This window comes from Narcine bancroftii, chromosome 6, assembly GCF_036971445.1.
Source record: "Narcine bancroftii isolate sNarBan1 chromosome 6, sNarBan1.hap1, whole genome shotgun sequence".
Lineage (NCBI taxonomy): Eukaryota > Metazoa > Chordata > Chondrichthyes > Torpediniformes > Narcinidae > Narcine > Narcine bancroftii.
Genome location: NC_091474.1, coordinates 89,429,162 through 89,456,107, shown reverse-complemented (window position 1 = coordinate 89,456,107; position 26,946 = coordinate 89,429,162). Strand labels below are relative to the sequence as shown.

At 43.2% G+C, this 26,946-nt stretch overlaps 1 protein-coding gene across 3 annotated transcripts in view; it reads right to left on the bottom strand.

Moving 5' to 3' along the window:
* LOC138736327 (rho GTPase-activating protein 22-like) overlaps positions 1-26,946 on the bottom strand; it is a 345,123-nt gene that overhangs the window by 262,063 nt on the left and 56,114 nt on the right. The window lies entirely within an intron of this gene.

Genomic DNA, 26,946 nt, shown 5'->3' with positions numbered 1-26,946 from the left:
CCTTTAATTACTACTTCTTTCTCAAAAATGTTATTGATCTAGGTTCACAAACACTAATTACCACCATATTGTAGCTAAAACACCAGAACGTTTGACAAAAGCAGCAACTATAAAATCACCAGTGACAACAAAAACAACGGCTGGTGATAATAGTGTGTGCAGACGAAACCATGTGATTCAAAGCGTTGTTGTAATTGGGTCATAATGAAAGCTCTGAATGGAGTATATTAGAAGGTTCAAAAAGTAAACTAGCATCGAGTTGTAGGCATATTGATACATATTCGCTGGGCTTACGAAAACTTTTTGTTATAACTAACTACAGGGATTTTTTATTAAAAATAATACTTTCTGTTGAAACACTGCACAAAAATGTCTAGACTCATTTTGGTATCACCCCCTCTGATGGTGTCACCCGGTACAGTCTGCACCCAGGGGTGCAGTGCTTCCGGAGTGCCACTCCAGCACCTAACCGGGCCACTCCAGCATCTCATCGGACTACTTTGGGGGTGCTCTGGCACCGCATGGGCCCCCTTGAGGTGGGGGGGGTGGGAGCAGCGGTCCCTCCCCTCTCCCCCCTCCCAACACTTAGCGCCGTCCTCTATTCTCGACATCACAAAATTATAAATATACAACCCACTTCAGACAGCTTTGTGGTTAAAAATGAAGTACTTTTGAAAATTTATCCAGGGCGAATACAATGCAAAGGTTGAAAAGCAGGAAGGTGATTCCCCATTGTACACCCAGCATCACTGTGCTTTAACTAGGAGTGTCAGACACACAATATTTGGGCAGGCTTTTTGATTAACAGAGGCTACTGTCATTGAATTTTATTGCTGTGTAAATAATAAAAAAAAAGCCTGTTTGGCAGTGATAGGCAATTAGTTTGCGTCTGCCTGGTGAAGCAAGCAGGTGATGATTAATCATCTCCTAAAATGCCCAGTTGTATGAACAGAGCAGGCTCTTGCTTCATCAGCAGACAACAAAACCCAGGTCACCTTGAAAGCATCACAAGGACAACACATGCGCAGGACACACATTATGCAGGGATCTCACTGGGCAATGCAATCACACAGACTCCGGGCTCCAAAGCTCTGCTTAATTCCACTGAAATTGTCAAACTCCCACAGCATCACAATTTTCTGGTGCAGTGCCTTTTTGAGGCATAATCGAACAGGCTGCTGCCCTGATCATTAGTAGGCTGAAGATCTCCTTGTCTACGACACTAAGGACAGTGGTAAGTTCAGTTTCTGGCTATAAGAGTTGCAAAGCTCACCATTCGACCACACGAAGGACAAAACCAAAGTTCAACATTCAAATTTATCATCAGGTTACATAAGTGACATCTCATACAATATGGAGATTCTTTCTCCAGGGTTTTTTCCCTTATAATTTCTTGCTATTTTGAGGCAGAGATGTGGCTCAACAATCCTTAGAAAACCATTCAGCTCATTAAATTACAGAGTAATCTCATTCCCCCGATAATTTCCCCTTAACATATTTTTCCCACATCCCCATCAATTTCCCCCAAGGCTCCACGACTCACAAGTTCACCAGGAGCGATTGACACCGACTAATTAGTCACATCTTTGTGGATTGGGCAACAGAATTTTGGATGGGTTGCAGGTTACAGAGATATCGTTTCTCGTGTACAGCTTTTTTTTGCACGGAATTCTGCCGCGCCCGCAGGAAAGAGAATCTCAGGGTTGTATGTGGTGTCATGTATGGACTCTGACAATAAATTTTGAACTTTTGAGAGGAGTGGAATCCCAACTCAGAATGGTTGGAGCTTTTAATGTAAATTTAGACTCACAGCATGGTAACAGGCCATTTCTGCCCACGACCCCAGCCGCCCAATTTACACCCAATTAACCTACAAGCCCCCTTCCCCGGGTACATTTTGAATGGTTGGAGGAAACCAGAGTCCCCGGGGAAAACCAACGCAGATACGGGGAGAACGCACCAACTCCTTCCAGACAGCGCGGGATTCGAACCCCAGTCCCGATCGCTGGTGCTGTAAAGGCGCTGCATGAACCACTACACCAACCTTGCAGCCCACGGCCTTGAGGTTCCAAAGATTCCAATGCAATTCTAGAAACATGGATGGGGTTTTATTTGCAGAGGGGCTGAAGGAAATTAGAAAATCTTCAGCAAGGGATTGAGAACTCAGCAGAAATGCAAATAAAAATGCACAATTCAATTTGCAAAATTATATTGCATCATGAACAGATGGTACTGTAATCTCAGCGATCATTTGGAACATCAAACCTTCTCCTTCAAAGCAACAATTATGAAGAGACTTTGATCCTTTAATTTTCCAGCATTCACTTTTGCTTGGCAAGACACAGCAGTGGTAATCTGATGTCCTTGCACAATGGATGACAGCAGTTTCACAGGACTGCCTGCTTTTCCACAATTTGAAAATGGTCTTTCCAAGAAGCTGATGCTACCACTGCCTTAGATCACAATGTACTCGGCTGTCACTGTTGACACTTGGAGTGTAATTAATGCCCAATGGAGCTATAACTGAGAAAGACGATAAGTAAATTAAACATGAAAGTCTGCAGATGCTCAGGTCGAGCACAACATGGAAACGTGCTGGAGCAACTCAGCAGATTATGCAACATCCATGGGGTGGGGTGGGGGGGGTGGAGGAGCATAGCTGAGAAAGAGCCAGACTAAAGCATTGTTTCCTCTGGGCGCTGCGCGAGCAGCTGAGTTTCTCCAGCATGTTTGTGTATTATCTGAATCCACTTATCCTCTGTCTCTCGAGTCAGGTCAGGTTTATTGTCATCTGATTTTACAAGTACAACTCGATGAAACGGCGTTCTCCAGTCCTTGGTGCCAAACACACAGACACGACACACATTCAGACAAACTATACGTTTGCAGAAGTATTTCATCCACACAAATAAATAAATAAATATTGCTTTGTGCAGATGGTTAGCGTGAGCTGTTCCTTTGGTCATTCAGTATTCTCACTGCCCGTCTCTGACTCTCCCCTCCCCATTCCCTGTCTGGCTTCAACTGTCCATCATCCTCCCCCTCACCTTGTTCCACTTGCCACCGAGCAGCCACTGTCCCACCCCTTCCCGTCACCTCTTATACATTAGCTACCTTCACTCTACTATTTCAGTCCTGTTGCAGGGAATCAACCTCAAAATATTGAGCATTGCTTGGCCTCCACTGACCTGTGTCCACCAGCAGTTTTGCTCCAGATTTCCATCATCTTTTGCGTCTTCCATGGGACTACTTTATTTATGGCCCGTCTTTGTTGGTATCCACGATTCAAATGCTCTTGCAATGAGGTAAATGAAGATACACCTTTGTGGCATAATGCCTTCCAATCAATTTCCTCTTCCCATATCCCCAATAACTCTCTCGACGTACCATCTTTTGGCTAAGTGAGTTATAGTAAGTTTTACAACGAAAAGCATTTCTTTCCAGAAGTAAGCAAACACTTGCCCACTGGTTCTTTTGAGAGTGATGCATGATCAATTGCACAAAGACTGAAGGCTTCTGATGGCAAGAGATGTTCAGCATCCCTTGTGTTCTTGCTCATGCTGACCCGGACTCGAACTGGGGGAGGGCTTGTGGCATAACAGCCTTTATGGGGGAGAAAGGGGAGGAGACACAAGCCAGCCAGTGAGAGCAGGGTCAACCAGGAAAGGTCCTGTCATTTACAATAGTGGTTTTTCTACCGAGAGGAATTTAAAATACCGAGTGACAGCTGAATTTCCATCGAATTTTAAACAATGTCTTCAAGCTCCAGCCATCAATTGCTTCAGTCCCATCCCCCCTTGTCTGCGGTCATCTTGGATTTGGTTTTGGACATTGGTGGGCTCCCAGATACAAGAGCAAATCATGTGCACCTCAAAGTTATTTCAATGATGGTGAGTGTCATTATTATCTGTGAGACAAACGTTAGTCTGATTACCACAGATGAGCAAATCATCAAAAGGAGCGCTGTTTATAGCAAAAAGGCAATTATTCCAATCACTAATTAACTAATGTATTTGTTCAGAAAGTCCTAGTCAAAAATTCTAGCTAGTTTTATTTTCTTAAAATACAAAGGCTGTCTAAATCCTGCACCACCTGCAAGTCCTGCATGAATAAGGATCAAATATCAGAATTCTTTACAAAGCAGGCAGAAACCTCAAACTCAAAGAAAGGCATTTGCTAATTAAATTTTCTAATGGTCTTGTTTTCGCTGTCCTTATAACTCAGTGGTTTTCCACCTTTTCTTTCCACTCACGTACCACTTTAAGTATTCCCTATTGCCATAAGTGCTCTGTGATTAGTAAGGGATTGCTTAAGGTGATATGTGAGTGTAAAGAAAAAGGTGGAAAACCACTGCTTTAATCGTACCTCATTGACTCGTTATGTGCATGGTTTCATAACTCCAAAGGAAATGGGCCAATAACAATTTTTCTCAAGCAAAATATTTCAGTGACAATAATTTCAGTGAGCAGTGATTCTCCACCTTCCCTTCCCACTCACATCCCACTTTAAGCAATCCCTTACTAATCACAGAGCATTGATGGGATAGGGATTGCTTAAAGTGGGATGTGAGTGGAAAGAGTGGAAGAAGCTGTTCCTCAGCCTGTTGGTGCTGGCTCTGATACTCCTGTATCTCTTTCCCGACCGGAGCAGCTGAAAGATGGTGTGTGCAGGGGAAGGGGTCCTCGATGATTTGGTGCACCCTCTTCAGGCAATGATCCCAGTAGATCTCATTAAGGTGGCTGGGGTGTGGCAGAGGGAGATTCCAGTGATCCTCTCTACCACTCTGTGATTGATCTCCAATTTAGAGAATACAAACTCCGTCTGCCATCCCGGAACAAGCCGAGATAACCCATGCTGCAATTTGTCGAGGGCAAGTATATAGTTATCACCGTTAAGGAGATCAGAACTGTAGGCAGCACTGAGAATGCATTCAACCCCAACATCTTTTCCTCCCAATGGTGATGTTTGACCCACTGAATTTCATTAGGTTGCTTTTTTTCATATAGTGTGGTATCCCAAGGCCCTATGTAAATGCAGAAAGACCTATATTCTAATAAACAAAAGATCTATATTACTTCCCAACTGGTTGCTGTAGATGTTATAATTTACATACAAGGGGATCGATGCCCCACCTTTAAAGAAATAATCTGCTTTTCTCATTCATGAACCAAATAGGATAAGTTTACACTTTTTTACATTCTGTTCCATCTCTCTTGCCTCACCCATTTATGTAACATGTCCATTTCTTCCTGAAATCTCTTTGCAGCATCTTCCCTATTCAAAATCTCACTTGACTTCAAATCGGCAGTAACCTGGAAATTTTGCGTATGATCCCCTTGGTCTAATCAGTGTGAACAGAAAATGAATCACTGACGCAGACTACAGTGAACATTACAACTCTCCAGCATATGACTTTCGGAGGCAAACGGCTTAAACCTGAGGCGTTGGTTGCCATTCGCTTCCTGCTGAGTTTCTCCAACTCTTTTGTGCATTACAGTACAACCATGGTGCCTGAAGACATTCCTGCTGAACCCAGCACCCCCCCACCACCCCCCCCCCCCCGATTTCATCAGATGTGTCTTGAGCTGGGTGACCAATTCTGTGTAAATGGCCATCTACTCTGTTGGTTCAACTTGCGTGATAGGCATGGTTAGTGCAACGCTGTTACAGTGCCAAGCGACCTGGGTTTGAATCCAGGGCTGTCTGTAAGGAGTTTGTACGTTTTTGCTGTGTCTGCGTGGGTTTTTTCCAGGGGTTGTGGTTTCCTCCTGGCCTTCAAAAGGGTATGGGGTTTGTATGTGTATTTGGACGGAAGGGCCTGTTACCGTGCAGTATGTCTAAATTTTTTTTTAAAATGAACATTTAAATTAAAAACTAAAGTAAATTATAATCTGAAATTATAATCTGACCATCACACACCTATTATTATATTTTCCCCAGAAAAAAGACTTCATTCACAATTCACAAAGAGAAAACCGTTCAATGACTCTTTATATCCTTAGTGTCCCCATCATTATACATTGTAACATATGCTCACTATATACATCATTGACACTGCTGTGGCCCCTTGTTGTTGTTCCCACCTTTGTTGTTCGAGGAGTTTTCCCTCAGTCTCAGGCCCCTCAATGCCCGGTGATGGATGGACTCTCATCTGTGGTCTTGCCTCACGTTGGCGGCGCCAAGCAGACACAATGCGTCCCTCAGCACGTATCCCTGCAGCCAATCTCATTTAAAGTTTCAATGTTCAAAGTTATCAGAGTACATACTGACATCACATACGACCCTGAGATTCTTTTTCCTGTGGGCACGGCAGAATTACTGCTTATTGGCGGTGAAAAAGACTGTGCTCAAAAAGATACATATGCACGTGAATAAATGTAAACAAACTGCGTAACACAGAGAGAGAGAAAAAAATCAATAAAGTGCAAAAATAAGAGCCCTGAAATAAGTCTCTGAGTTTGATGATCGAAATGTGTTGAGCACAACACATTTCGTACTTTGACATTGTTCTTTGCAAATTCATTAAATATTACGCTGCTGGTTTGAATAGGAGACCATTGATTTAAAGTGATGGTTTCACCTTGCGCTATAAATCAATGTCCATCGGGCACACAAAACTCAAAACGGTCAACCAGTTTACCTATCTCGGCTGCACCATTTCATCAGATGCAAGGATCGACAATGAGATAGACAACAGACTCGCCAAGGCAAATAGCGCCTTTGGAAGACTACACAAAAGAGTCTGGAAAAACAACCAACTGAAAAACCTCACAAAGATAAGCGTATACAGAGCCGTTGTCATACCCACACTCCTGTTCGGCTCCGAATCATGGGTCCTCTACCGGCACCACCTACGGCTCCTAGAACGCTTCCACCAGCGTTGTCTCCGCTCCATCCTCAACATCCATTGGAGCGCTTACATCCCTAACGTCGAAGTACTCGAGATGGCAGAGGTCGACAGCATCGAGTCCACGCTGCTGAAGATCCAGCTGCGCTGGATGGGTCACGTCTCCAGAATGGAGGACCATCGCCTTCCCAAGATCGTGTTATATGGCGAGCTCTCCACTGGCCACCGTGACAGAGGTGCACCAAAGAAAAGGTACAAGGACTGCCTAAAGAAATCTCTTGGTGCCTGCCACATTGACCACCGCCAGTGGGCTGATAACGCCTCAAACCGTGCATCTTGGCGCCTCACAGTTTGACGGGCAGCAACCTCCTTTGAAGAAGACTGCAGAGCCCACCTCACTGACAAAAGGCAAAGGAGGAAAAACCCAACACCCAACCCCAACCAACCAATTTTCCCCTGCAACCGCTGCAATCGTGTCTGCCTGTCCCGCATCGGACTTGTCAGCCACAAACGAGCCTGCAGCTGACGTGGACTTTTTACCCCCTCCATAAATCTTCGTCCGCGAAGCCAAGCCAAAGAAGATAAATCAATGTGAAGAAAGCCCTGACATCTGCTGGACAGTTGACATACTACAGGGGATGGGAAAACATTGCAATCCTGGCAATATTCAGAGCAATGAATTTCCCGTCACCCACCCACTGCATTTTTTATTTATTTAATTTAAAACATTTTTCACACAATAAACCATACTGACCAAAATACATACAGACATTTTTCTCTTGAATATATAGTGTCATTTTCTCCCCTTTCCCCCCCTCCCTTTCCTCCCTCCCTCTCCCCCCTTCCCATTTATTCAAAGTTCAATCTATAAGATACATTAAATCCGTTAAACAATGTCGTCACTTAATAAAATAAACAAGAAATTTTTATCTTTTACTTTTATATACTGAGTCAGCTCATTTCGTTGTCTTCTTCTGTCATTTTAGGTGGTGGAGGTTCATGGTAGGATTTCTCTATTGTATTCCATGTACGGTTCCCATATTTGTTCGAATATTGTGATGTTGTTTCTTAAATTATATGTTATTTTTTCTAATGGAATACATTTATTTATTTCTATGTACCATTGTTGTATTCTCAGGCTATCTTCTAATTTCCAGGTTGACATAATACATTTTTTTGCTACAGTTAGGGTTATCATAATAAATTTTTTCTGTGCTCCATCCAAATTTTAATGTTGCTCTTGTCTTTAGTTTTTAAAGTTAAATTGAGATGCACAGCACGATAACGGGCCCTTTTGGTCCACGAGCCCATGCCATCCAATTACATCCAATTGACTTACATTTTTATAAGGTGGGAGGAAACCGGAGCCCCCGGAGGAAACCCATGCAGTCATGGGGAGAACGTACAAACTCCTTACAGACAGCGCGGGATTCAAAACATTTTCCGATTATTCTATCACGAGTAGCGTTTGAGTAAAGATACTTCCTTCACAATTTTGTATGTATTTTCCACATGTAGCCTTTTATCTGATGGTTTCCCTAATATTATAAAGGCAGAAGGAATACAAAACAGATCAGATTTTGACAAGATGAGAAAGGCCTTTCCAATCCCACCATCTTCAAAACTAAAATAAATTGATGTCATCTCTCAGTCACACAATTCCATTTTATATGCATATTTTTCCCCCAAAATAGATCACATTCACAATAAATTATTTACATAAAAGAAAACCGTTCCAAATCTCGTCACATCTTGTCTATACTTTCCCATCTCTGTACATTATAACATTCATTTCTATTTACATCATTGCCACTTTGCTGTTAGTAACTTCCCCCTCTGTTATTCGAGAGGCTTCCCTCTCAGTCTCAGCCCCTCAATGCCTGGTGTCAGAAGGACTCTAGACAGTGGCCCTTCCCCACAGCGCCCTCGTGTTGGCAATACCAAGCCTCTGTGCGTCCCTCAGCACGTACTCTTGCAGCCTGGAATGTGCCAGTTGGCAGTGTTCCCTCACCGGCATCTCCGTGGGCTGAAAGACCACCGAGTTTGCGGCAGTCCCCTTCACCACTGCGGGATGAACATCCCGGTACCCCTACCCAACACCATCCAAGGGTTGAAGAAGTTGACTCACCTTGTCAGATAGATGGGTGATAAATGCAGGCCATTCCTAGAATTGAGCCGTATTCACCCAATTCCTAAATCCAAAATTACACCACTCACAATGACCTTCTTTTTTATATATACAGTGCTATCTTATCCAATGGGTTTTTTAAACTGGATATTTTCCATTTTGCAGATAGTTCATATTTACTTTTTATAGTGGGCAGTGTCTTTTGATGTTATTATTAGGCAGATCATCTTGGTTACAACATTTGCTGATATCTCTAAAATAAGACAGGGTTAGACATTGGGACAGAAATGGGCTATTCAGCCCATCCAGTCAGGCCCCACCATTTAATCATGAGCTGATCCATTTTTCCACTCAGTACCACTGCCCGGCCTTCTCCCCACAACCTTTGACGCCCTGGCTAATCAATATCCTATCAATCTCTGCCTTCGATACACCCAATGACCTGGTCTCCACAATTGCCCATGGCAACACATTCCACAGATTTACCACCCTCTGGCTGAAGAAAGTCCTATGCAGTTCTGTTCTAAACGGACATTCCCATTGTAAACAGAACAGCACTTCTTCAAACATAATGTTTCAGCAGAATTAAGCATCTGTAAGATACTTCAGATGAATTCTGTGGCTTTAATATACATTAAGGATGGATGATCAATATGATAAGACTGCATTTCGAACATTAGGATCAGAGTCTGACTGATATCTCCCATAGGAAGCCTTCAACAGCCCTTGAAGTTTAAGTTCCCGAAAGAAAGAAGATGGGGCAGTTAGCTGTACGTTTGAGTTAAACCTGTCTAATTGTTAATCTTTGAAGTAAATTATTTGCCGTTTCTTTCATAACTCCTTTCATCCCCATAACGTAATGGACCAGATCTTGCTGGGATACGAAAGAAATCTGGATGATGCACTCCACTGATCAGCAAAGAAGAGGCATCATGAATTGTAAATCAGCAGACGGCGCCAGGCAATTCGTGTCTCTCAGCTTTTGGCAGCGTGGAAGTGGCATTTAGTCATTAACCTTTCCTGCTTCTCACAAATCTGCTGTATTCTATTCACACGTTAACAGCCCATTAAACTCAAGGCAGAAAGTTACGGCCAGCGATTAACTGGGCCAATACGCAAAAGTGCTGGAGTTATACCACTGAGATCAAGAGGAAAGTCTGCAGACGCTGGGATTGTAGTGCAGTACGCAGTTAGCGCAATGCTGATAGAGTGTCAGCGACCCAGGTTCGAATCCGGCGCTGTCTGTAAGGTGTTGGTACACACTGCTTGTGTCGGCGTGAGTTTCCTCCAGGTGCTCTGCTTTCCTCCCACCCTTCAAAACTTATGGGGGTTTTAGGTCAATTGGATAGCACAGGGTCATGGCCCGGAAGGGCCTGTTACCCTGCTGTTTATTAAAAAATCAAATTTTAAATTAGAAACAGCAGGTCACACAATGTCTATAATAAGCAAAAAGATAAAATCAATGTTTTGGGCCTAAGCCCCGGAGATGGGCGTTGATGAGGGGCTCAAGCTGAAAACGTAGGTTATATCCCTTTAGATCTGGGTGACCTGCTGAGTTTCTCCATTTCTTTTGGGTTTTGTGTTCAACCCAGCATCAGCAGCATTTCTCGATTAACCCTGCCAAGTATTCTTTTGGTTACATGATAATGGTCAATGATGGCCAAATTATTTCTCCTGCAGAGAAAATGAACAACAATAAGCACAGAATTTCATTCCTACAAATGGATATCTTTCCCCTTCAGGCTATATTAAAAAATGCAAATTTAAAATAGACTTTTCTTTCTCCTTTTTCTTTCATACATGAAAATGTTTGTTCGACCATCCAGCCATTCTGGGTCAAACCTAATCTGGGCATAGCTCTGGAGTGCTCTTTCCAATAATTCCCACCCCTCTCTTCTTCTCTGAGCATTCCTTAAAACTTATCCATTTGATAAATTTGCCCGAATTTCCATTTATGGCTCAGCATCCAATTTTGTCGACTAATGTTCCGTTAAACTGTCTTGGAATGCTTCACGACATTAAAGTCACTAGATAAGTATAGGTTGCAACTATAATTGAAGTCTTTTGCAAGAGGACTAAGTGCCCGCAAACGGATACACCTGAGTATTCATTTCAATGACATACGGCCTGCCTTCACTGTAAACAGGGATTTCCTGAGACTGACTAATGTGCTTGTTGATGCTGGATAAGGAATACCAAGTGCTGTAATGCATTTGCTTATAAACCTGTCTTCCAGATAAAGTTATTAAAGCAAATTTTTAGTTAGATGCAAGAAGTGTCACTACTCTATTCATAATCAGTACAAGTGTTCCTCGACTTACGATGGGGTTACGTTCTGGCAAACCCATCGTAAGTCAATAAAGAATACTGCACCCTGAATTAAATTTTGAATACCTTTATTCCACACTGAATAAACAATTAACGTGCACAGCTGAAAGCCCGCTGAGCATGAAGAATGTTTGAAGCATTGCTGGATGGTGGGGACGCTAAAGCAACAAGGTCATCAATTTCACTCGTTCGTGAGATCGCGACAGAGACTGCGAGCGTGGTTGAGTCAGCATCGTGAGAGAGTACGCTGAATGATATTCTCATGCAATGCTGCCATCGCCCAGCGTCATGAGAGAGTAGTGTACCGCCTATTACAAGCATGGGAACAGATCGGAATTCAAAAGTGAAAGCACAGATTTGAACCATTGTAAGCCAGAAAAATTGTAAGTTGGACCATTATAAGTAGGGGAGCGCCTAGTGTCTGAAAGGATCTTGATGCTGCGCACTTTTTTTTTTACAAGGTAAGCATGCTGCACAAGAAACCCTCAGCTGCAAGCAAAAAAAAATAAGGAAGGTTGGAAGAACGTAGCCAGTGATCAAGCATGTGTGGAACTATGTGGATCAGTGACCCTTCCTCAAGATAGGGGGGAGAAATAGTGGGCTAAATCCCCCATTGATGGTTGTCCTTCTCCTCACATCCTGACTTCATTATACCAGCTTGCCCCCAGATTCTCAGTCCTGATGAAGGGTTCTGGACCCCAGGGCCGGTGGCAAACTATTTTGCGCCCTAGGCCAGGCTGAGCACAGGGAGGGAGGGTTGCTGACCGGGGCGGGGGGGTGACCTGGCTGTTCAGGGAGAGGGTGTTAACCAGGCAGGGTGGGGGGGTGCTAACCGAGCTGAGTGGGGCAGGAGTGGGGGATGACCTGGCTGTTCAGGGAGAGGGTGCTAACCAGGCTGGGCTGGGGGGGTGGGGGGCGGTGCTGACTGGGCTGAGCCGTGGGTGCGCCACACCATTTCCTCCCTCCACCTTACCAGACTAATGTGTGTGCTTATACCATCTTAGTCAGAACCTCGCCATTCACGACGCATAGGTGTCGGAATCTCTCTTCAGGGTATTCCGCATCCGTATCTTGTCTTTAGTTCTTAATATTAATTTGATTCCAAATCCTTTTATTCCTCTCTTTGGAATAAGTGGGCCAGCCAGTTTAATTTTGATGGCTTCACAATCCCACTGCCTCCCTTATCGCTAGAAGGGCCGTGTTGATGAGATGGAAAGATGCTGTCCCTCCACTCAATGGTTGATGTGATGGCACGTCTGACCATGGAAAAAATTAGATGTTCCACCACTGAAATGAATCTCAACTTTATTTCTTTCTGGGGTTCCTTTTTTCATTATTTTCAAAACTTGTAAGATTAACTAGTTTTTGAACCCATCTTTTTTGTAATTATTAGTAGTGGACTGTTTGTGTTAGCCAGTTGCCTCGGAAGGGAGGGGGTTGAATTAGATAATTAGTAGTGTTTTTCTTCTTATTTTTCAGTACTATTTGTTTTGCTATATGAGATTTGTTAATATTTATTTAATTGATATGTAGCTATGGAACATTTATTTGATAAAACCAATGAAAATATTGAAAAATGAATCTCTCTTCAACAGCGCCCCTCTGTGGTCTGCACCCTAGGCTGCTGCCTCGTTGGCTCTATCCAGACCGCAACGCCGGCCATTCCTTTTCTCCCATAGACACTCCCTGCTAAGTTGCTCCTGCAGATCATGTTGAGCTTCAGATTCAGAATCCGAATCGGAATTTATTGTCGTGAACATGCCGTAAAATTTCCCTGCTTTGCTGCAGCATTTAAATAAACCGCCTGACAAAATTTTTTTAAAATGTGCAAATGGTCTGTGGTTCACTGATCTTTCAGGAATCTGATGGCGGGGGGCAGTGGTGTGGGGGGGGGGGGGGTTGTCTTCAGGCTCCTGTACCTTCTCAGTAGGCCAACCTGTATCAGTGGGAGAGAAAAAAGGTCAACCTTTTGCACAGCAAACCTTTCATCATCCCAGCCTGTCAATTTTATGCATTTACCCAATGCATCATGCATTGTTTGGAAAATATAAATGTCTGAATCTTGGTGTATCACTGATCAACAAGGGTAAGGCAATCACCCTTGCACATTGTAATTTCAACTTTTATTATCATTCTCTGTAGAGAGAACGGTAATCTCAGTGAAACTTGCAGCATATAAATCATGCAAGTTGACTGTAGTTCTTCAGGGTCTGAACTTCAAAGCAAAGCATTGGTTTGGTGACATTTATGGGATAGACACACAACCAACAGGTGTATCAGTTCTGACACACTCAATTGTGTATTATTTTTAATGTGAAAGAGAAACGGGGAGGGGGGGGGAGAGAGGAGAATTTCTCTTGATACTTGGGAAAAGGATGACACTGAAATGGAATCATGTCGAAAAGTAAAAAGCTGCGGTAACCAGAGATCTGAATACAAAACAGAAAATGCAAAAAAATAGTTCCATACATCAGCTGATGTCTTAAACCAGAAAAGTTCTCTAGTCAGTGATGGTGTCTAACCTTGGCAATTTCAGTATTTTCTGTTTCATTTGATTTATGTGGAGTTCTTATTGCCAAACTATCGCTTCTACTGTAAGAGGCCTCAAGAATGCAATCAATCTTGACGAAAATCAATTGGTACCGCAAGCGCAAGAAGTTCAGAAGGCTCACCGCCGGGCTATACTTCATGACGAATTTGAGGAGATTTGGTACGTCGCCAAAGATGCTTGCAAATTTCTACAGGTATAACGTGTGAATGGTTGCATCACCGAGGTGCCAATGCGCAGGACAGGAAAAGACCGGAGAGCCATGATGAGAATCAGTCTTCGCTCCATTGAGGTGGGGCTCCAGAAAGCAGCCTCTATCCTCAAGGACTCCCACCACCCAGGCCATGCCCTCTTCACCCTGCTACCATCGGGAAGGAGGCCCAGGAGCCTGAGGTTGAACACCTGCAGTTACAAGGCCAGCTTTATTCCCCTCTGCCGTTAAATTTCTGAATGGGCATTGAACCACAGACTTTCTTTTCTTTGAGCACTAATTTATTTATTTTGAAATGCAATTTATGGCAATGTTTGCACCAGTGATGCTGCCACAAGACAACATTCATGACAATAAATTTGGATTTTGATTCTGACGTAAATAACCTCAGAGGTAGAGGGAACTACACTGCAGTGTCATGTGGAGACACGCTGGAGACCTGCCTCTCAGCAGGTCGAGCAGGATCAGTTGGAGAAATGAGTATGGTCAATTATTTTGAGCCAAATCCTTTCATCAAGACAGTTTAATATGAATTGGAAGCACCCATCACATTTGGCTTGAATCCTTGATTTGAGGGGGTGGGGTAGGGGGGGGGGGTGCAATGAGTAACAGGACCAGCCAATGATCTGCGATAAAGTGCAGACTGCTTGGAGATATGAGATATGGCAAATGGCTTTGGTGGATATGAGTAACACATTTTTGTTTTTAGCTAACATCTTGTTGCTGTGTAATTTGATAAAACATTTCATGAAGATAATACATCTGAGAAAAAAGTCCCGAAAAATGCCAGTGGGATTGAGCTTTGAACTTAGAATCCCCCCTGGGAAACCTTCATATCGGTTTCTTCATTAATGCAGTTAGCAACTTCTGGTCATCTTTGTAGACTAGCGCTCAAGGGCATTGTCAATGTTAGTGTCGATTTCATACTAACGTGGGTTCGCATACACACAGCTTGGTTGGAAATCTCGACAGATCAAGTTGAAAGGTATTCAAGGGTGGTCTTCTGAGGGATGCAGTTGTGAGATAGTTGAATGAACGAATTTATTGCATATTTTGAGCTGCTTTTATCAAACTTCTTACAAATAAACAGATTCTTAAGACCTCCCATTTTTGTGAAAGGACAGTTTGTTCACCTTTGTTTTGAGCAAGGAGCAAATTTCAATGAATTATGTTGGCACCTAATTAGGTACTTGCAATGCACTGTTAGTCATTTCACTGGCTTTCCCATTGAATTGCTTGGCATCAAATGGGACCGATGTGGAGACCAATTCGTTGAGTGTATTTAAGGGAGAGATTGATGAGAATATGAATAATTAGGGTATCAAAGGTTATGGGTAGAAAGAAGGGGAGTGGGGGAAATGAATCAGCTCATGATGGGATGACAGAGCGGATTCGATGATATGAATGGCCTGCTTCTATATCTTATAATCTTAAGCTGCAGTTTAAGAAAATGGTTCACCACCCCCTTTTCCAATTTAAGAAGGGGTGATAAATGCTAGGATTGGCACCTGTGCCCACATCCCAACACTGAACAATAGCTTTGACTGAAAATGGCAGACTTCCTGCAGTGAAGTGCCCAGAAAAGCAGATGGATTCACAGGATACAAAACTTAACATTTCAGAATTTAACCGAATGTGATCTCAAAACTCTTAAGTTCAGATTTTTAGTCCAAGCTGTTCTAGTAAAAATGTTACACTATTTCAAGATTAAATCAATTTTACTGGAAGAAATTAGCTTTAATTCCTCTCATAACTGGGTGATTGATGTGATCATCTGCAGTTGTGAAGAAAGCACATGGTGAATATTAAAGAAAAATCAGTCCAGAAGATTTTATATATTAATCCCTGTAAAACGAAAGGGGAAGGAAATGGAAGTCAGTTGGGGGTGGGGGGTGGGGGTGAGGGGGGCGAGGCATTATGTGAGACAACTAACAGCTGCAATAATTTCTTAATTTTTGTTTAGCATAAAAAGTCTCTTCCAGCACGCCTCTCCCACAATAATGTTCGATTTAATTAAAGGGTGGCACGTTTAATTAAACGTCCCTATGCCATGCCAATCCCTATGCCATCAGTGCTCTATGATTAGTAAGGGATTGTTTGAGGTGGTATGTGAGTGAAGAAGAAAAAGTTTGAAAACCACTGTTTAAATCGTACCTAATGGACTCGTTATGTGCACAGTTTCATAACTCCAAAGCAAATGGGCCAATGACCATTTTTCTCAAGCAAAATATTTCAGTAACAATTGGGTCTAGAGCAGTGATTCTCAACCTTCTCTTCCCACTCACATCCCACCTTAAGCAATCCCTTACTAATCACAGAGCACCAATGGCATAGGGATTATTTGAAGTGGGATGTGAGTGGAAAGGTTGAGAACCATTGCTTTAGTAGTTACCAGAATGCGGCAGTGATCGAGTCTGGGTTGTCTGGAAGGAGTTTGTACGTTCTTACCATGTCTGCGTGGGTTTCCTCCAGGTGCTCCGGTTTCCTCCCACCCTTCAAAATAAAATTGTAGCGGGGTTGTATTCAATTGCATGTAATTGGGGGAGGGGGGCATGAGCTTGTGGGCTGAAGGAGCCTGTTAACAAGTTGTATGCCTAAATGTTTTCAGAAAGAGCCTGGCTTTATTGTTAGACTAATGGAGACCAGCATCCTGTCTGCTTTCCTAACCACCTTAATCTGCTACTACTACTGTGTTGCTACTTTCAGGGATCTTTCGATGTCCTCCAAAGTCCCTTGGCTTTTCATCACTCCCTTGTGCCCTATATTGTATGCCCTGCTCTTATTGAACATCCCCTCCCAAAATTCATCATCTCACATTTATCAAGATAAAATTTTATCGAGCAGCTGATCATTCGGTGGCTTAAGACTGTTCTCATTACACTGGACCTCAAATTTTTTTCCAGAAGATTTGCTTCTGGAAAATAAACTGGGATTTATGATAGTCAACTTCAAGATGAACACAAAGATAATTTCAGATTTTCTGCATCATGTAGGAAGTTGGAGAAGTGTTAAATGAACTTTTATCGAATTTAGCATCTTTAATTCTGAGTACCTCTGAGCCAAGCTCTCGGGGTGAGTGCACATGTTGCGCAACAAATGTGAAGAACCCCCAGGGTTTGTCTTGGTTATCAATTTTACAACCAAAGTAGAGCTCACAAGCTTTCTTAATAAGTACACTCATGCAATGCCCTTGAGCCGTAAGCCACAAATGTATGGAATTTATCGCAGATGGCGTGACACTGACAAGACATTGCTGTTGTATTAAATCTTCCTGAACACAATCAATGCTTTTGTTAAGTACGCTCACTGTGCGATTGCCAGAAGAACATGTGCATCAATGTGCATTCAATCTATATCAATCTATATCAAAGTAACACAATAGCATCTGCATATGTGAGCTGCTTTTATAGCCTGTCTGCATCTATCCTGACTAAACATGCCCAGGCCCAAGGTAGCATTTGCATAGCATCTACACTGAGTGCAGGCCCAGGCTGACCAAAGCAGCTTGATTTGTGGCCAATATATAAGAAATCACAAAAATAGGTTCTATCTAAAAAAAACAATACTTCATAGGAAAATTTTAAGGTGATTTTCCCGATCAGCAATCCAAAATCCGTAAAATATACCCAAAGTGTTCAGGAAACAAATTCTTGCTGTCTACAACTTGCTAAACATAACCCTGACATTCACATCCAATAACGTATCTAACAAACTACAAAGGTGTCACGCACTGATCTCCATGGTGAACTGCTGGCAAATGGTTTCTAATCACATAATCTACCCTTCACCATCAACTTGGTCTCCAAGTTTCCAATTTGTCTTGGATCCCATGGCCTCCACTTCTTTGGACCTTCACTGGGGCTAATTTGAATGCAACAATACAATGGGAATGTTTTCACGGGGTCTGAAATGGTTCAAAACAATGGGTTATCAGCATATTGTCAAGGCTTATAGTCTATATATTTGATACAAGGTACTGGTGAGGCTGTATCTGGAGTATTGCATGCAGTTCTGGTCACCTTACCCGAGGAAGAGCATATTGGCTTTGTAGGTGATCCAGGGGAGGTTCACCAGTTTGATTTCAAAGAGGAGGGGTTAGCCTATGAGGAAAGATCGAGTCGTCTGGGGTGAAAAAACACACAAATGCTGGAGAAATTCAGCAAGCCCAACAGTGCCTTTATTTAACTTGAGCCCTTCATTGTCTGGAGTTGTACTTGCTTGAATTTAGAATAAGAGGTGATCTAATAGAAGCATAAAATTATGAAAGGCATAGATAAGATAGAGATAGGCAAGTTGTTCCCATTGGAGGGGAGACTAGAATGAGGGGACAAGATCCAGGGTTGTAGATTTAGGACAGAGATGAGGAGGAATTGCTTTTCCCAGAGGGCGGTGAATCTGTGGAATTTGCTACCCAATGAAGCAGTGGAGGTGATCTCAGTAAATATATTTAAGACAAGGTTGGGTAGATTTTTCCATACAGGGGAATGAAGGGATAAAGAGAAGTTTCCTTACCTGAAACAAATGTGTTTCTCACAATAAGCCTGTAGCTCTGAGATTATTATTATTATAAATCCCAGATTTATTTAATTATTTCAATTCAAATCCCCAGCTGCTTCGGTGGAATTTGAACTCCTGTGTCCATATCAATAGCCCAGAAAGCTGGCTTCTGTTCCAGTGAATTGTCTGCAATGTTGGTCTCCCATTGATCTGCCGATGATGTGGTCATGCATGCAACTCAGCTTGATGTAGGAAATTTGATTCCTGAAGGGTTCCACTTCATTCTAAAGATGCAGAGAACTTCTTTGAATGGGAGGCTCTCCATGGTTTGAATGCCTTGATCAATCCAAGTCAAGTTTATTGTCACCTGATTGCACAAATACAACTCAACAAAACGGCATTTTCTGGTCCCCAGTGCAAAACATGCAAACGCACAACTAGATATAACACTTACAAAGACACACAAAACATAACACTTACAAACAATACATATGCAGGATAAATATTCTTAAAAACAAATAAATATTGCATCATGAAAATGAGGGTCTCAGATGGTTAGTGTGAGCAGTTCCTTTGTTGGTTCAGCATTCTGCCAGTGGGAAGAAGCTGTTCCTCAGCCTGGTGGCGATGGCTCTGATACTCCTGCATGTCTTCCCGGCAAGCGCAGCTGAAAGATGCTGTGTGCAAGATGGAAGGGGTTCTCAATGACTTTGTGCACTCTCTTTAAATGACAATCCTGATAGATTACATTGATGAGCAGAGGGAGACTCCAGTAATCCTCTGTGCCATTTTTATGGCCCTGTGCATTGACTTCTGATCTATTTCTCTGCAGCAACCATACCACTTGTGATGCAGCCAGCCAGGACAATCTTGATAGAGTTCCTGTGGAAGGCTGACATAATGGTGCCCAGTAGCCTTGACCACTTCAGTTTCTCAGGAAGGGCAGAAGCTGTTGACTCTGACAAGCGAGGAGATGATGTGTCCATGATAGGTCACTAGTTAAGTGAACTTCAAGGAACTTGGTGCTCTCCATCCTCTCTGCTCCACAGTTGTTGATGTGCAGTGGAGGGTGGTTGTTCCTGGTCCTCCTGAAGTCCACGATCACGTCCTTGTTGAGGCTCAGGTTGTTAATCTCGCACCATATTACGAGATTTTCCACCTCTTCTCTGTACAACAACTCATCATTGTTGCTGATGAGGCCAACTACTATAAACGATGACACTATTAGACCTGGATCTGGCGATGGAGTCATGGGTCAGGGTAATGAACAGGAGGAGGTGAACACACAACCCTGAGGTGAGCCAGCGTCCAGTGTGATGGTGGTTGATGTTCTGCTACCAACATGGTCAGAACGTGGTACTTCCATTATGAAGACGAGAATCCAGTTACAGAGAGGGGAGTTGAGTCCCAGCAAGGACAGCTTCTCCACCAGCCTCTGGGGAATGATCGTATTGAGCTGGTCAATGATCCTGGCATATGAGGCATCAACCTTCTGGTGGGTCAGGATGGAGTGAAGGAACAAGGCTATAAACAAGGGGCAGCACGGTTGGCGCAAACTGTTATAGTGTCAGCGATCGTGACTGGGTTTCAAATCCTGTGCTGGAATTTATACATACTCACCATACCTGCGTGGGTTTTCCCCAGGGGCTCTGGTTTCTTTCCCCCTCACCATTCCAAATGTACTGGGGTTGTAGATTAATTGGGCAGGACAGAATCATGGGCCGAAATGGCCTGTGCTGTATGTCCAAATTAAAAAAAAATTAAATAAAAGAAATTAAAAATTGTCTGTGGAGTGTTTTCTTCTGGTGAAATGGGTCCAGCGTCTCTGGGAGGTGTGCTTTGATGCATTTAATCACCATATGCTTGAAGCATTTCATAATGATAGAGATCCCTGCCACAGCCCCTTCTTACATTCACACCAGGGAAAGACAAACTCGAGTCCATACAGCCAGGTGGCAGAATAACTAGTTTCAAACTGCACATTTGCTTCCAAGAGACAATTGTCATTTCAGTTTATGCCCATTGTGGCACATGCACTTGAATATGAAGATTTCTTCCCTCTGAGCCAAGCCGAAAACATGACATGATTTTAAGATAAGTCTTAACATTTTTGCAAAGCTTCGATTTTTTGAAATAAGGCCAAGTAAATTCATCTTTCATTTTATCAGCAGAAAGAGTACCAGACAGACTTCTTTAGACTCCTTCTTTCTGCTGATTGGAGACAGGATTTTGTACAGGGAATTGTTATCTAACATCTGGTGCTTTGAATTGTTACTGACTCCACGCATTGCCAAACCTGCGAGATGTATACACCAACGAAGGTGGAACAGATCTGCATCCTTGGAAAGAACACAACTAGCAGCATAGAGGAATGAGGGGAGATTTGACAGAAATATTTAAAATGATGAGGGGGTAGACAGAGTAAATGTAGATAGGCTTCTTCCACTGAGGGGAGGTGAGATACAAACCCGAGGACATGGTGAAAGGGGAAATGTTTAAGGGGAACTTCTTCGCACTGAGATTGGTGGGAGTGGAATGAGCTGAAGTGATAAATGCAGGCTCAATTAACATTTAAGAAGAATTTGGACAGGTACATGGATGGGAGAGGTATGGAGGACAATGGGCGGTGTGCAGGTCAGTATGGCTTGGATTAAAAAAAATGGTCCGGCACAGACTAGAGGGGCCAAGGTGGTGTAATTGTTCTATGGTTCTAACACACCTGAAGTAATCGAAGAACCTTATAGAGGTCCTTAGACCAAGAGGACTAGAGAATTTTACAGTGACAGATTTTGAAGATTTGAGGAAGAGAATAACAATTATCTGGAAATTTAAACCTCACTGCTTCTGCCACTTGCCTCGTAGGACATTGTTTTCACCTGTTCCCTCGACAGCAGACTCCTGGAAAAGGACGCTCTATTCAAATTCTCTTATGGCAAGAAACTACCATGCAAATGGTGGAAAAAGTTGAAAGATGTGATCAAAGTCCTATTGAGGAAATTTACCACAAGTCCCTCGGAATCTCTGGACCAGATTTATTTATGCCCATACATGACATCACATACAATCCTGAGATTCCTTTTTCCGGTGGGTGCGGCAGAATTACCACTAATTGGTAGTGTAAAAAATAAATGGTACACAGCATACGCATATAAACAAATAAAGATTGCTAACAGATAATGAATGTAAACAAACTGACTGTGCAATACAGAGAGAACAAAGAAAATCAATAAAGTGCACAAGTAAGAGTCCTTAAATGAGACCCTGATTGCGCTTGTCATTGAGGAGTCTGATGGTGGAGGGGGAGCAGCTGTTCCTGAACCTGGTGGGGTGAGTCTTGTGGCACCGGTACCTCTTTCCTGATGGCAGCAGCGAAAACAGAGATTGTGCTGGGTGGTGCTGCTGCTTTTCAAAATGGCAGCTTTCTCTGTAGATGTACACAATAGTGGGGAGGGTTTTGCCAGTGATGTCCTGGGCTGGGTCCACGACGGTTTGGAGGGCTTTATGCTCAGGGGCATTGGTGTCCCCATATCAGACTGTGATGCACACTTGCCACCACACCTCTGTAGAAATTTTTCAAGGTTTCAGGTGTCATGCCAAACCTCCGCAAACTCCTGAGGAAGTAGACGTGCTTTCTTCAAGACGCCATTAGTGTGTTGGGTCCAGGAAAGATCCTCCAAGATAGTGACTCCCAAGAACCTAAATGTGCTCACCCTCTCCATCTCTGATCCCCCAATGATCACCTGATCGTCTACCTCTGGCTTACCATGAGCACCCAGGCTGGAGGGGGAGCTTTCGGAATGATATCGAGAGCTGACAGTCAACGCATCAGGACTGCACAGAAGCCTGGAATGAGCAGTGGAAGACCACCTCTAATTCCAACCATCCACCTTCTTCCCTTCTGTGGAAGAGTATTGAGTTTCCACTCCACTCAGTGCCTCATAAAACCACCTCAGATCCCATGAAACCAGAGTGGAAGCGATCCTACCTCGATCTGACAAGAGAGCCCAAGAAGAGGAGATACCGCTCATCTCTGGCATCGGAAGGACCCCACTGCATTCGCTGCCTTTCTCGACTTTATATTAGTAGTTTGAATGTTTCCTTATTTTTATCCAATTAAATTAAATTATGCTGGAACATTGCTGATGGATGGGGTGTTCAGAAGACACAAGTGCTATTAATGGACTCAGAATGATTTGGAAAGCAGAGGATACCATCCTGAGTAGCTGATAATGACCACTGAAAGCAAGAAATATGAACAATTGCCACGTTACATTACTCCCAATACAAGAAACACAGGGCAGCATCCCCCCCACCCATCCCTATCCCCATTTGTCCTTTCCTCAAGGTCTACCTTTCTCTTTCTTTCCCTATCCCTCCACCACCTTTCCTCTAACTCTGCATTTACTGAGCTACGAACCTCCTATCCACGTTCACCTTTGACCTGCTGAAGATCCAGCTGCGCTGGATGGGTCACATCTCCAGAATGAAGGACCATCGCCTTCCCAAGATCGTGTTATATGGCGAGCTCTCCACTGGCCACCGTGACAGAGGTGCACCAAAGAAAAGGTACAAGGACTGCCTAAAGAAATCTCTTGGTGCCTGCCACATTGACCACCGCCAGTAGGCTGATATCGCCTCAAACCGTGCATCTTGGCGCCTCACAGTTTGGTGGGCAGCAACCTCCTTTGAAGAAGACCGCAGAGCTCACCTCACTGACAAAAGGCAAAGGAGGAAAAACCCAACACCCAACCCCAACCAACCAATTTTCCCCTGCAGCCGCTGCAACCGTGTCTGCCTGTCCCGCATCGGACTTGTCAGCCACAAACGAGCCTGCAGCTGACGTGGACTTTTACCCCCTCCTTAAATCTTCGTCCGCGAAGCCAAGCCAAAGAAGACCTTTCTCTTTCTTTCCCTATCCCTCCACCACCTTTCCTCTAACTCTGCATTTACTGAGCTATGAACCTCCTATCCACGTTCACCTTTGACCTCTTGGCAGCCGGCCTGCCCTTCTCCCCCTTCCTTCCCTCCTCCTCTCACCTTTTCATACATGCACCTGTCTGCCTTTCGCTCATACCTTGACCAAGAGCCCAGGCCCAAAACATTGGTTATCTACCTTTGCCTCCTGTGGGACCTGCTGAGTTTCTCGGGCATTTACAACAATCAGGCCAACTGCAGAATTTCTTGTATATATATGTACATCATTTTGTAAGAAGCTGAGATTCTCCAGCTATCTCTCTGAGTGGATCTTTGTCAAATATAAGGAGCAACGTCGTAATAAATGGCTGAGTGTTGGGAATAATATTCTGGATTAACACTGTGCACATAACACAGCACTTCAGGGTGAAAAAGTCGCAAGTCGGCTAACATGTTAAAGTGATAATTGAGTCAGAATATCCAAGAAGGGGGATTCCATTCAGCCAGACGTCACAAGGTTATTCTGTTTCATAAAACACCCAATTGATTTCAGTAGTTATTGCTATCTGAAGTGGTGAACATGATCTCAAAAACAAACTTAATGTGAACAGGGTGGGCAATTAGAGATCTACAGATGTTCTTGCTCATCACCATTTAATGAAGGCCAATGTGTGAAATCTTGTGTGAGAAGAACATTGAGGAGTCTTCCTTTTTATGGAGAGTGCTCCTTAGTTAATCAGTTTTAAGAGATTTTACCCTCTGTGCTCAGTTCCATAACAACAGCTGTGTGAAGATTTTCTTGATGAACAGAAAGTGTTTTGCCAAATGCTTTAACACAATGGTTCTCAACCTTATTCCTTCCATTCACTTCCCACTTTAAGTAATCCCTATGCCATCAGTGCTCTGTGATTAGTAAGAGATTGCTTAAAGTGGGATGTAAGTGGGAAGGGAAGATTGAGAATCACTGCTCTAGACCTAATTGTTACTGAAATATTTTGCTTGAGAAAAATTGTCATTGGCCCATTTGCTTTGGAGTTATGAAACCGTGCACACAACACGTCAATGAGGTACGATTAAAACTTTTACTTTCCACCCACATCCCACCTTAAGCAATCCCTTATTAATCACAGAGGGACTGCTTAAAGTGGGACGCAAGTGGAAAGAAAAGGGTTGAGAACCCTGCGCCCCTAATGAGAGGGGTGTACTGGAGAGGAACATCACGATAAAGAGCTTTAAAAGCATGCAGGCAATGACCACTCACCCCACCCTACTTGCCTTCTTTACAACAGCCTACATCAAGGTTCCAGATTTATTGTCAGAGTAAATAAATGACATCACAGACCACCACGAGATTCTTTTCTTCCTGTGGGCGAGGCAGAATTGGTGGTGCAAAAAACTGGACACAACATACACAAATAAACAGATAAATGTAAACAAACCAATTGTGCAAATCAGAGAGGGGTGGGAAAAAAAAACAATAAAGTACAACAAGTAAGAGTCCCTGAATGTAGCACTCGCAAATCCTTCTGCAATGCAGCAGGCTGCAATTGCCTGCCATGTAAATCATAATCATTTACAAACATCATACTGCGCCTGCCGGACCCTTAACCCGTCTATATCTTTCTGCAGACCCTCCCCGACACAGATGCAGCTCATCCTGCTGGGTTCCGGCAGCCATTTGCTTTCTCTCTCCAGATCCAAGCGTCTCGAGAATCTCCAGAGTAGGGTGGGGTGGGTGGTCATTGCCTGCATGCTTTTAAAGCTCTTTATTGTGATGTTGCTCTCCAGTGCATCCCTCTCATTAGGGGCGCAGGGGTTCTCAAACCTTTTCTTTCCACTCGCATCCCACTTTAAGCAGTCCCTCTGTGATTAGTAAGGGATTGCTTAAGGTGGGATGTGGGTGGAAAGTATAAGTTTTAATCGTACCTCATTGACATGTTGTGTGCACGGTTTCATAACTCCAAAGCAAATAGGCCAATGACAATTTTTCTCAAGCAAAATATTTCAGTAACAATTGGGTCTAGAGCAGTGATTCTCAATGTTCCTCTTGTCTAGCTGAACGCTGCGGGCTTGAATGCTAAAACTGACTCATCAATATCCATATTTATTTTGTAATGCATTCATTTTCTGCAAAATGATTATTTTGGGGGTAAACGTGCAGTTCATAGAAACATAGAAGATAGGAGCAGGAGAAGGTCATTCGAGCCTGCTCCGCCATTCAACGCGATCATGGCTGATCTTAAAGTTCAGTACCCCGTCCCCGCCTTCTCTCCGTAACCTTTAATACCCTTATACTGAAGAAATAGATCTAATTCCCTCTTAAATATATTTAATGAACCTGCCTCTACTGCCCTCTTTCTGCAGACCCTCCCCTACACAGATGCAGCTCATCCTGCTGGGTTCTGGCAGCCGTTTGCTTTCTCTCTCCATTGAATATTTGCAAATTGAGAAAGCTGGGAAAATGCATCTATGTTTCAATGCATAGAGAGAGGTTTGGGATCAGAGTAGAAAATAAAATGGTAAATCAAAGACAGAGCCTAAAGCATCAATTACATTATAGAAAAATGTTAATGGCACATTCAGTTCTCAACAAACTCCCCTCATTTGAGAAACAAGTTTTATTTTTCTCCTGAATATCTAAAATTTAATTCTAAAATTATACTGTATAGTCCTTGAACTTCTTAAGCAGAAATAGTCCAGTAATCCAGATGCCCGAGAATCTGGACCTCGAAAACTCTCAAACTTTTTAAAATTTAACGGGCTTCAGTGCTCATGTGTAAGTGCCCCAGAAGTCACAGAAATGATCAAATAAAGATTTATTTGGTTTTTTTTTGGTACTTTGTATTTTATATGTTTATTCATCCTTAAATTTGAATTTTAAAAGTACTGCCTGAGAATCCAGAAAAATCCCAAAATATGGACTGTCGTGATCAGACCGGATTTGAGGACTCAAATCATATGGCCGTTTTTAATCTGTTTGGGGCATCTTCTCACTGCTCCATTGTTCAGTGATCTTTGATTTTTCCTCATGAACCTGTTACACTGGTTGTCCGAACACCCTCTCTAGTTCCTGAAGGAGAGCAGAAGAGGCAGAGACAGGTGAAGATGGACACAAGGTTGGTGGAACCACACAATGGAAGGCTGGTGACCCACATGCTCCTCCTAGGTCGTGGGCTCATGGCACCATCGCGACGCCATTAGCCCACCCCCTTCGCAGCCGCTTACAGCTGCATTGCCTTCAAGGAGGAGGTAGAACGACCTTGCTCCACCTCCGAGTGGACCACCCCCCTTGGTAAGTGAGGCGATGAGAATATCCACCTTTACATTCACTTCCCCCTCACTATAAAAAGGCCTTATGACTGTCCCTAAGAACATTCAGCTCAATCGTTTCCATCCCACATGCCTCAGATTTCACAGTTTTCAATTCTAATAGATTGCTGTATCTCCTCCTCAAAGCAAGGTGATCTGAGATG